The sequence below is a fragment of the Panthera uncia genome, chromosome B1, assembly GCF_023721935.1.
Source record: "Panthera uncia isolate 11264 chromosome B1, Puncia_PCG_1.0, whole genome shotgun sequence".
Lineage (NCBI taxonomy): Eukaryota > Metazoa > Chordata > Mammalia > Carnivora > Felidae > Panthera > Panthera uncia.
In genome coordinates this window covers 174,005,075-174,017,618 of record NC_064811.1, presented here as the reverse complement: position 1 = coordinate 174,017,618, position 12,544 = coordinate 174,005,075, and the positions used below count along the sequence as shown (strand labels likewise).

The following is a 12,544-nucleotide window of genomic DNA, read 5'->3' as shown; positions in this document are numbered from 1 at the left end:
TCTTCTGTTTGATTGGAAATTAGCCTCCTCCTTGGACTCTAATTTGCAATGTTTAATGGAATAGAAATGATTGGAAGCTTGTTGTTGGTGGTGCGCGGTAGAGAGAAAGCTGTACTTAGTGTCACAAACGAGCTCTTTGCCCATTTATTGGTTAGCTCAATGAATGTAAATAGATCACTGCATCTAACCACTTAGACACAGCACTCCAGGGCTCAGGCCAAGACCAAGACTGATGATCTGAATGGCCACAAGATACCCTGAGTTTGCTCCTGGGCTGCTGTGCCTTTCAGGGGATCTGCTTTGGGACCACAGGGCAGTCAGGGCATCTGTGCCTTTCTGGCAAGGCACAGAAGGCTTGACTCTGTGCAGCTTTACGTGGTGATTCTTTTCATGATGAATCTGGATTGCCAGAGCTGCCCTGCAACGAGGGTGAGGCCGAGAACCGAACAGCATTTGTCTCTCATCTGAACTTGTATCCTTTGTGGGATACAAAGTGGTCGCTGGCCAGCTGCCACTTTCTAGGATGACATTCCATGGGCGGCTGGCATGCCCCACTGCTTGTAAAATGTCAGAAAGTCTTTTGACTCCGGGCTAACCATCCCAGGTGCATCCTTCTGTTTTTGTTTTTTTTTTTCCCCCGACCTAGTTTGTGTTTATTGACAGGTCTTGGTCACTGCTTACTTACTAGCCAACCACCTGTTCGTCTGTCGTCCAAGTACGCACATGGTACTTCCTAAGGAATCTGCCTAGTACAGCTTAGAGTGGGAGCCTTCTTTCCACTACTCTGGTGCCACGTTTCTATTAACACCCTTTAAGATCATAGTAGATTTAAATATTTTCATTATGAAATATTTCAAACCTACAAAAAAATACAAAAATCACAAATGCTTATGTACCTGCTTCCCAACTCCATCGAAAGCTTTTTAATTTTTTTTTTTTTTTTTTTTTTTTTTGCCATAAAATCTTAAGAGCCACACTTGGTGTCTCCTGGGAATCCCATTTCATATCCCTCCCCTACTCCCTGGCTTCCTGACTCACACTCTCCCTCCCCGGAGGTAATCATTATCCCAAGTCTCGTAGGTTTCAATTGTATGTGTGTGTGTTTTTTTTCTTTTTTTACACTGTTACTATACATGCATATATTCTTAAAAATATACAGTGGTGTTTTGCACATTTTAAAACTTTACATACATGTTGTCAGTCGGTAGGATCCTTTTCTAACTTGGTTTTCATCTAGCGTTTTATTTTTTGGAGATTGTTCCGTGTTGTTGCATTTTTTGTTATACTGTTATATAGAATTGCATTTTATGAATATAGTGTAATTTGTGTATCCACTCTCCATTTGATATTTATGCTGTTTCCTTTGCCTTTTACAAAATGCTGCAATACATCTTCTAGTGCCTTTTCCCTAGTTTGCAGACGAAACATTTTTTTCCAGCATATACACCTCTTGGAATTGCTGGATCTATGAATATTGCCAAGTACACAACTGTGAGTACGCGTACGAGGTCCCGTTTCTCCGCAATCTAACCAAATGTTGGTGTTACCCCATTAGCATTTCTTTTTTTAAAAATTTTGTAAAGTTTAGAGAGAGACAGAGACAGCATGAGTGAGGGACGGGCAGAGAGAGAGGGAGACAGAGAACCCCAAGCAGGATCCGTGCTGCCAGTGCAGAGCCTGACATGGGCTTGAACTCACGAAACCGTGAGATCAGGACCTGAGCCGAAAGCAAGAGTCGGGCGCTTACCTAACTGGGCCCCCCGGGTGCCCCCATATTACCATTTCTTAAGACTAATTTTCTTTAGGGCAGTTTTAGGTTTACAACAAAACTAAGAGGAAGGTCAGAGATTTCCCATATACCTCCTGCCCCTACGCATGCATAGCCTTCCCCATTATCAACATCACTCACCAAAATGGTATATTTTTTATGCTGACACCTCATAATGACCCAAATACCTGAGGGTTCACTCGGTGTTGCACACTCTCTGGGATAAATAGGTAAGGAAAAATGTCCAGGATTATAATATCATACAGCATATTTGTACTGCCCTAAAAAATCCTCTGTGCTCTGCCTCCGCATCTCCCATCCCCCACCCCTGACAATCACTGATCTTTTTATTGTCTCCATAGTTTTGCCTTTTCCGGAAGGTCGTGTCGCTGGAATCATACAATATGTAGCCTTCCAAGGTGGCTTCCTTCACTTAGTGATGAACCTTTGAGGTTCTCCCACGTTTTCATGGCTCCATGGCTTATTTCTTTCACATTCACATTCTTCACCAATCTGAGGGTATCTCAGGGTTGTTTTTATTTGCATTTCCCTTGGGGCACTTGGGTGGCTCAGTGGGTTGGGCGTCCCACGGCTCAGGTCACGATCTCACCGTTTGTAAGTTCAAACCCCGTGTAGGGCTCTGTCTTGACAGCTCGGAGGAGCCTGGATTCAGCTTCTGGGTCTTCCTCTGTCTCTGCCCCTCCCCCGCTCACATTCTGTCTCTCTTAAAAATGAATAAACTTCAAAAAAAAATTTAATTTGCATTTCCCTAATTATCAGTGCTGGCGAATATGTTTTCCATATGTTTATTTTCAGTGTTCTTCTTCTGTGGTTTGCCTCTTTCTGTACTTCGCCTCTTTTGCCCTGGATATGTTTGTCTTTTTTCTTATTCATTTGTAGGAATCCTTTATAAATTTTGAACATAATCCTCTGTTAGCTTTAAATGTTGCAAATATCTTTTCCCAGACTGTGCCTTGTCTCTAACTTTGTTTATGTGTCTTTTGATGAACACAAAGATTTAAATTTAATGTCGTTAAATGTGTTGTAAAAGGTTTGCCCTCTTTTTTTTTTTCCTGTCTTTTTAAGGAAGTCTTCCTACTACCCACCAGAGGTCATAAATCTATTATTCTATATTTTCTTCATTAAGTGTTATGGGCCTGCCAACCTTAATTTAGGTTTCTAATTGACCTGGAATTGAGTTGTGTGTGTGTGTGGTGCAGGGATTTAATTTTATTATATTTTTCATAAGGCTTACGAGTTGCCCCAGAACATTTTCTTTGCATTACACCCCTTTTCCTCCTGAGCCGGTTCTGCCTCAAGGTGCAAGGATAGGGGATGGTGTTAGAGGAGACTGGGTGATTCCTGGAGATGAGGAAGAGGGGCCACCCACAAGAATCATGGTATAGACAGACGTAGCCCCTGACAGAGGAGTGCCAGAGTGGGAGGGGGTGTGGGAATAACCTCCTCCTCTCTCTTTTCAGGCCTTCTGATCTTTGGCCATTACTTCCTGTTGGTCAAATCCCAAAGGGGGTCAGAGGACATCAGCCAGAGGGCTGGTGCCTCAGCGTGTGGGGATCGCCTCCCCAGGGGTCAGAGCAGGGCGGCGAAGGGGATCTGTCGGTGGTGCAAATGGAGACCAGCCAGGCTGGTCCTCTATGGCACTCATTTACCTCATTTTATTGGTTCTCCCAGAGAGACACCACTCGGTTTCACTAGAGTTTTCCAACCTGTACACATCCCAGTTCAGGACAGTTCAAAAGCAGATTTTCCCAAACTGGGTAGCCAATCCAAAGCCAGCCGTGCAAAGAAAGAGCAGTATTTCCCCTGCCAGAGAAGACAGGCTAAATAGAATCTTCAAGTTACGCGCGGGCTTCAGATAGCTTGAGAGTTTATGAATCCCTTTGGGAGGACGTGATCCTGGGTACCTGCTCATATTTAACAGTAGAGATCTAAAAGCTGGTTGGAAGTATTGAGAGAATAGTGAAGCTGGTCAGCGTTTATCTTCACTGCAGAGTGATCGAGGGGGGCTGTTGGAGAAACACCGAGGTCCTCTCGGACTGTCAGGCTCCCTAGAGAAAAGTTTTATTTATTTTTTATTTTTTAAAATGTTTATTTCTTTATTTTGAGAAAGAGAGAGAGAGAGAGAGAGAGTAAGAATGAGAATGCGAGGGGGGAGGGGTAGAGAGAGAGAGAGAGAGTCCCAAGCAGACTGCACTGTTAGCACAGAGCCCGATGCCAGGCTTGGTTTCATGAACCGTGAGATCATGACCTGAGTGAAATCACGAGTTGGATGCTGAACTGACTGAGCCACCCAGGTGCCTTTCTTGGAAAAAAGTTTTAGGATTGCCTGTGTTTACCAAGTGGCAAAAGAGGGCTGGGACCTCAGTGTTCAGTTGCATAGGCCACTTTATCTCTCTTTTTGGGGCAGGAGACTGGATCATTCCCTCCCAGCTGCTATAACAAAATCACCATAAACCGGGAGGTTTATAAACAGCAAACATTATCTCATGGTTCTGGAGGCTGGGAGGTTCAACATCAAGATACCAGAAGATTCAGTGTCTGGTGAGTGCTTGGCTCTTCATCTTCTTGCTGTGATGTCTCATGGTGGAAAGGGTGAGGGAGCTCTCTCAGGACTCGGTCTGAGGCTCTGCCCTCATTACCTCATCACGTCCCAGAGGCCCCACTTCCTAATACCATCACTTTGGGGGTTCGGATTCAACATATGAATTTTGGGAGGGACACAGACATTCAGACCATCCATCCCAAATACCCATGCCTTCCACTGTGTCTCAGTGGCCCCCAGCCGAGAAGACTTTCTGGTCAACCACCTGCCTGGTCATCTGCAGTGTGGAGAAGAGGAGGGGCTCTAAGGGTTAACCGATTCCCAAACAGCTTTCACCAAATCCTCCTTAATGTAGTCCCCTTTCTTCCCAAGTCCAGGGACCTGGTGCTGCCAGTGTCTGAGCCCATGAGGGTGCTGGCCTGTGAACCAGCCTTGCTCACAGCTCCCCCCATGGCCAGTGGAGGATTTGGGCTGAGGCCCGTCTGCAGAGTCCTTTCTCATTATCCACCTGTGTGCCAGCATCCACATCTTAACTGCTGTTCCCACCTCTCCTGTCTCCCTGTGCTTGTGCATTTTTGCCCTTGTAAGCAGTTCCTTCTCTGCACTTTCCTAGTGGATCCTCTGGAGGGGGAATAATTAGGTGCATGGGCTCAAATATCATAACCCAGAATCCTTTCTTCCATTTTCTATAAAACTATTAGCTTTGGGGCGCCTGGGTGGCTCAGTCAGTTAAGCATCTGCCTTCGGTTCAGGTCATGATCTCACGGTTCATGGGTTTAAGCCACACATTGGGCTCTCTGCTGTCCGTGCAGAGGCCGCTTCCGATCCTCTGTTCCCCTCTATCTCTGCCCCTCCCTGCTTGCACTCTCTCTCCCTCTCTTTCAAAAATAAATTTTAAAAAACTTAAAAGTATTAGCTTTGAGACGTGAATGGTCTATTCATTTATTTCAGTCTTTCTCACCTTTTTAAAATAGATGCATTCAAAACTATCAATTTCCCTCTGAATATTCTTCCTACGGGTTTTGATATTTAGTACCACCCATTGCTGGTGCGTTCCAAATATTTTGTCATTTCTACTGTGATTTCTCCTTAGGTGTGCAACTTACTTTAAAAACAGATTTTTAAACTTCCAAACATTATAAAAGAATCTTTTCATTGCTGATTTCTTATCAACATGTGGTCAGAGAAGATGGCTTACATGACATGGATTCTTTGAAACATGCTGGGATTTCTTCTGTCCCTGTAGTCATGGTCAGTTTCTGTGTATGCTGCCTTCTGTGCTTGGAAAGAATGTGGTCTCCATTTGTTGGTGAACGATTCTATGTCTATTAGCTCACATTTGTTGGTTTTATTCTTCTAATTGTCTACGCCCTTACTAATCTTGTATTGGCACAATCAATTTCTTCTTACGTGGGTAGATTGGCATGAATATACATATTTGCAATTGGTGGATTTTTTCCATTAAATTATATATAATGTCATTCTTCGCCCCTAAATTAAGGCTTTTGCCTTAATTTTTGTTTTGTCTGATTTATTCTCCAGCATTCTTTTGTTTTTTATGTAGTTTTTCATAGTATATATTTTCCATCCATTTATTTTCAACATTTCTCTCTCTCTCCCTCTGTGCGTGCATGTGTGTATTTTTGGTATGTCTCTTGTAAGTAGTGTAGAGATGCGGGTTGTTTTTTTTTTTTTTTAGTTTAAATTTTATGTATTCTTTAAATATGTAATCCAGCATAAATTACCAAATTCTAAATATACTAAAGAGGAAACAGTAAAAACTCTCCTTCTCATCTTCCCAGACTCTCTCTTCAGAGGCAGCCAAAAAATTATTAGTTTTTTCCAAGTAAGATCACTGTGAATATAAATAAATATAGTAGCTACATTTATTTATTTTATGGTGGCATTATATGTACTGTTCTGTACCTTGCCTTTTCAGATCTCAGAGATCTACCCTTAACATACATAAAGAACTTCCTCATTCTGTTGAGTGACTGCAGTTGATTCACTTTTGAATGTATCCTGGTCTGTTGAACTTATCTCCCATCAGTGGATTTTTAGGTAATTTCCAAATCCTTTACAAACAACGTTGTGATGACTAATCTTGTACAAACATTATTTAAATACGTGCGAGTGTACGTATAGAAGAAATTTCCAGAAGTGGAAATGCTGGAACAAAGGGTGCATGCTTTCATAATCCTGACGGATCTATAGATGTCACCCAATTACCCTCCACAGAATTTTGTCAGTTTATGCTCCCGCCAGAAAAGAATGTTCCACCTCGTTCTGATGCCCACCTGCTGGTTTTCCCATTTCGTCACCAAATCAGCCAAGGACCAAGGACCAAGAGCACCAAGTCAGCAAAGAGTCCTCTGTTGGGATTTTAAACATGGTACTGATGAGCCAAGAGATGGAAGAGTGAGCAAAGTCAAACGTGGGGTGGTGAGGCGGGAACCTGTAGCTCCTTGAGGCCTGGCAAGGAGGCAGTGTGACTGGACCCCAGGAGCCGGGCCTTGGAAGCAGCTGGAAGGATGACAGGCCTGCCTAGCAGGAGCTGGGAGGATGGGGGGGGGTGGTGCTGTCAGGAGAGAGCTGGAGGATAAGTAGCTGCCCGCAGATAGAGATAACCCCCAGGCAGCCAGGGAAGGGGAGAAATACCCTGGCTTCTCCCTTCCACTGCCTTCCAGACTGCCTGCCAATGCCTCACGTTTCTGAAAAGGACCCGGATTCAGCCAGAGCTTAGGAAATGCATTTTCCCATGAATACAGACCAGAGCAGAGAAAGAAGGGGAGCAGCTCTGAGAGCAAATCAGGCCAGTGACTAGCACAGCCCAATCTTTTTGTGCTCAGTCCCGTTCTCACCGGCCGCCCATATTTAATGGTCATGTGACAATGATGTCCTGTGCAGTGTGACAGAGCTCAATAATCCTTTGTACCAGCACTCAAGCCCTTCCCCCAGATGAGGACATATAAAGCCCCTCACTTACCACAGGTGTCTCAAAAGCCTAGATGTTCAGGTCTGGATGTTTCTTCTGATTGTGAACTTAAGTACCATTGGCATCCCTCGTACATAATCATCAGGGAGTGAGAAAGAAAAAGAAAAAAAAAAGTTAGCTAATACATACCTACAAAGGCAGACACAGCTGTTCAGTCTTCATATCTAGCTGGCCACGAGGCTGCAGGTTATGTTTATGACTTTCTCCTTCCATGACCCATTCAACATTCCCTTTGTCCTCTGCCAACACGTGGCTGTTTGGGGAATCTTTACCTGGTAGAGTGGCAGGAATCTTTTCTTTCCCCCAAGAGTCTGATTTCTTAATAGTCCCGCCTTTATTGAGTAAAGTGCCTTCCATTTACTACGGGTCATGTGGTACTAAAAGGCACCAAGAGATTGCTTTCTGCTCCAGACATAGCCTTCCCTGCCCATGGTGTATCAGAAAGCCTATTTCCTCTGGGTAAATGAGATTATTCCCCTCCACCAATCTGATAACCTCTTTCCCTGCCCATTGGTTCCAAGTAGCCCAATGGCAATCTCAACTTCCAGTTCTGTGCAACTATTCTTGTGTTGCTGGTGGACACATTCCTCTCTTGGGAGTCAATACTCCTAATTGGGCAGAGCCCAGGGTTGCAAGACTGGAAGCTTTCTGTGATGGGCCATCAGGTATAGTGAGAAGTCATTCCTCTATCTCTGCTCCTGGGCACCATGGGGGAAACCACACATATATGGGTTTCTTGTTCAGACCACGTACTGCATCCTGTTGGGACGGTATCCCAACTGTACAGTCTCAAGCTTCCAGAAGGCTGTCTTGCCAGATGCTTCTTGGTGATATGGTACATATTAAAACGAGCCAGGAAGGAAAGAGTTGGCAATGGATTTGAGAGTAAAATAGGCGAATGACTGGCAAGCTCACCGATGTGGTGCATAATCCAATGTATTGGATCTTTGCCGGTCTTGTAGATGAAAACCCTTAATATGTTTTTATTTTTCATTTCTTTTGAATGTCTTTTTATGTATTTAGGAGCCACTTAGATTTTCCTTTTTGTGAACTCTTGATTTTTAAACAATTTATGTTTATTTATTTATTTATTTATTTTAGTAAGTAAACTTTACCCCCAACATGGGGCTTGAACTCATGACCCCCAAGATCAAGACTTGCATGCTCCACTGCTCCACTAACTGAGCCATCCAGGCACCCCATGAACTTTTGATATTTGTGCTTGTTTTTCTTTGGAATATTGATGCCTATCTATGTTTTAGTGAAGCCAGCCCCTGTCTATAGATTTTTTCCCCCAGATTTGAAGTGCTACTTTGTCATATACTAAATTAAAAAAAATTATATTGAGTTCTATTTCTGGACTTTTAGACCTGTTATCTTGGTCTATCTTCTTATTAATGTATTAATATTACCTTATTTTATTTCTTGTGCCTTTCTATTGTAATGTTTGCAGGGCTAATATTCCCCCCCTCCCCCGTCCTTGGTCTCCATTTAAAAAAATTTCTGGATAACCTGGCTTTAAATTTTTACCACATTACCTTCATGATTAGCTTGTCTAGACCCCAAAATAAGTCATGTTATTTCTGTGTTGGGATCACATTCCCAAACACTACTGTCTACTGGGCCCTGTACAACATGGCCCCTGGCTTCCCCTCAACCTCATCTTCTGCCACGGTCCCCATATTTCCTCTCTTCCACTCTGGCCTCCTTGCTGTTGCTCAAACAGGCCAATTCCCTCATTTGCTGTTTTTACTTCACTCTGTTCGGCGAGTTTGAGAGGCCCCCACAGTGAACCACACTCCCGTCCGCAGTCATCCGGAAGGGAGCTCTGCCTGCCTGGGATTTTAGGGGGTAGCAGGTCCAGCCTCCCAGTCAGTGAGCAGTTACTTCTGTTCCTGGCCTTGGGGCTGAGTCTTAATCCTCTCCAGGCACTAGAGCCACCATTGCCCATGAAGCCACAGCCACAGCCCCGGGCAGCAGGCTGCCCCCAAGTTCTCAGCCACGGCACCACTTCTGGCTCAGGCAGGAACCCGTTAGTCCCTGTTTCTCCAGGCAGCTGACCTCTTAGCTTCCACTGCCTGATTCAGACCCCAGAACCCAAGAGGCTCAAGGCTCCAGTTCCACCCGTTGCCTTGGTTCCCATCTGCTTCTGGTCTGTGGAGATGTTTAGTTTGTTTCTGAGGCCAGCTGTGTTTTACTGGATTTCTCTTTTGATACGTTGTTGCTCATTTTTATGTGTTTGGAGCAGAGGGGGTGTGACGAACCATGAACTTGCAGCCCCATCTTGAACAGACCATGCACTTAGACTTGCAGCCGCTCAGTTACAACACTCTGAAGTCAATTTCACACAGGCTACTGCTGACATAATACATCGTCTACCCTGTACCTATGGGGTGGTTTGGGGCACAAATGCTGGAGGCTTAGATCAACTCCTCGGCAGAGCAGTCGATGTGGAGGAAATGCAGGTGGGCGTGGCTGCAAATCTGAGGTCCCCAACCTTCTGCTGCCCTTATGCTTGGCTGGCTTCCTCTCTGTTTGCTTCAGCCCTTGATCTGGCCCCTTCCCACAGCAAATACTAATAACAAAACCATCACTGTTATTATCATTATGATCCAGGCTGTCAGCTTAATCTCCTGTGGCAACTTTCACTCTTTTAAACAGGACGCATTCTTCCTTCTTTGTGTCTCAGGGGATTCTTTTCTTATCTAAGGCTTATTCTTCACACTGAGTCATCAATTTCCCCTTCATTTTATGCATGAAAACTGTACAATCCATATATCACGCCTGGCTCTTTGATCTCAGCATATTACCACGGGTGAGTGTCTCTCATCTTCAAAACAGTACATGACTCCGCACCCCTTTCAGCTACGACCTACCTTCCCCATCCTCTGTGGATCATGTTCCGCAGAACATCTCTGCTTACCACCCCCCAGTCCTCATGTCCTTCTTTAGGTCGCTGCACTCAGGCAGCGATGGAACTCCCATTGTTCCACTAAAACCATGCAACAAGTACATCATGAGCTTTAATTGCCGCACCTCCTGGTGCCTGCTTGGGTTTTATTGCTTGGCTTTTCTGCAACATTTGCCACTTCTTCCCTCTTGAAACCCTACGATTCCATGGCTTGTATGGTGCTCTCACCTCTTGTTCTCAGGACGTGTCTCGAAGAGTTGCATTTTGCCTCCTTTATGTTTGGAATGCCTCCTCCCACCCCTGGCTCTAGCTTTGGTCGTCTTCTTTCCTCACCCTGCACACGCCCTCTAGCTTTCTTGTTATGTGCAACAAGTGTCCTGTGGCATTTGTGTGCACGTGACACCTGTACTGGATTACATGGTATTCTCCCAAATTTGTGTTCACCCGGAACCTTAGAACGTGATCTTATTTGGAAATAGGGTCTTGGCAGTTAAGACGAGGCCATCCTTGGTTGAAGTGCTGCAGTTAAGAGCCACCCAGTTTGTGGTGTGTCGTTACAGCAGCTGTAAGAAATAAATGCATCTGTTCTGTCCGCACTTGGGGAGACTTCCCCAGGGTGAGGAGGCTGTGCCCATGCAGGGCAACCCAGTACCTCCTTATAGCCCCTTCGGTCTGCTGGCTCAGCTCTCTCACATTTACAATTCTAGATCAGAGATCTTCTATTTGACGGAGACAGTAACAGGGAAAAAAGACAGGACTTGTCTTAAGTGCTGTGAATCCCCGAGCAAGGTGCAACTCCTTTCATTGTTCAGTGGGAGGCTTTAGTTTCTGTCTTCCTGGGTTTCAAGATTCAGTGAGACGTCTCAGCATATAGTTGAGCCCATAAATGAGCCTTTCTTTGGAAGGCACCTACAGAGCAGCAGTGGGTGGGGTTCTGCTTTTTCTTTGTCTTTCATTAACTTGACACCATCAGCCTCAAGCTTCAGTTGGCTCTTGTCACTCACACAACCTTCGAAGAGCCCCTTTGGAATGTGATACCTTTGTGGGAGTCCTCTTTCTGGGCTAAAATGCCAAGGCATCTTTCGGGTCCATGACCTTGAGGTTTATGCTAGGTCAAGTGCCCCCGTCATCGCCATATCCCCCCACCCCTTTCCATCTTCCAACAATTCTTACATTTTCTTAAGAATTCTGAAGTCGTCAAGAGAGCCAGCCTCCTGCTTCTGTATTGATACTGTTTTCTCCAGATGCTTGCTAGCTCCCTTCTAGCTCTCCACACCTGGTGATTTACCAGCCTGAAAGCTTCCTGGGTGAGCTCGTTTTGCTCCTAGAGTTGAATGACAACAGCTACGAGAACACTGATGACCACACTTGCGTGGCATGTCCTATCTGCCAACATATATGTCATATATGTTCTTACATATATGAACTCACCTGTTAATCTTTTGTGCCTTCTTTATAATCATCTTTCATGTTAAACATTTTTGGTGTGCCATTTTAGTGCCTCTGTTGATTCTGTAGGCAATTTTTTTAGTTATTTTCTCACGGTGGCCCCACACTCTAGGTAAATACCGACTTAATTCTGGAAAAGTAGAGCACCTTTGTCTCACTACATCCCCACCCCAACCCTATGCTATTATTGTCATATATTGTACATTTATATATATTATAAATGCAGTAACAGTGTTATAAGTATTGCTTTATACAGTCTTGTGTTGTTATAAAAAGCCTAAGAGAAAAAATCTATTCATTCCTTCCTGTGGATTCAGGTTAGTTTAGTGTCATATTCTTTTAACATGAAGGACAAGGAGAGAAAAAATCCATTTAACTTTTGTTGACCCCAAAATATCTTCATCTTGCTTATATTCTTGAAGAATAGTTTTGCTGGATATAAAGTTCTTGGTTGGCAAGGACAGGCTATTTATTTGTTGCACTTTAAATATGTTGTCTCACTACTTTCTGGCCTCTATCGGTGTGATGTGAAGTCAGACATTAATTGTATTGTTCCCTTGCACACGATGTATCACTTTATTCTTTGTTTCTTTTCTTTTCTTTTTTGATTTTTAGCAGTTTGTGGTGTATGTGGGTGTGGCTTTCTTTATGATCATCCTATGTGGGGTTCTTTGGGCTCTTTGGATCTATAGGTTAATATTTAAAAATTTTTTTAGCGTTTATTTTTGAGAGACAGACAGACATACAGAGTGCAAGTGGGGGAGAGGCAGAGAGAGAGAGACGGAGACACAGAATCTGAAGCAGGCTCCAGGCTCTGAGTTGTCAGCACAGAGCCCGATGCAGGGCTTGAACCCACGA

The 12,544-nt window shown here is 44.2% G+C and overlaps 1 long non-coding RNA gene across 2 annotated transcripts in view; it reads right to left on the bottom strand.

Annotated features, from left to right (window-relative positions):
- LOC125923882 (uncharacterized) overlaps positions 1 to 12,544 on the bottom strand; it is a 59,187-nt gene that overhangs the window by 42,682 nt on the left and 3,961 nt on the right. For both annotated transcript variants that reach the window (XR_007458182.1, XR_007458183.1), the window contains exon 2: positions 7,318 to 7,393. This is a non-coding gene — a long non-coding RNA (uncharacterized LOC125923882). The remainder of the gene's footprint in view (positions 1 to 7,317; positions 7,394 to 12,544) is intronic.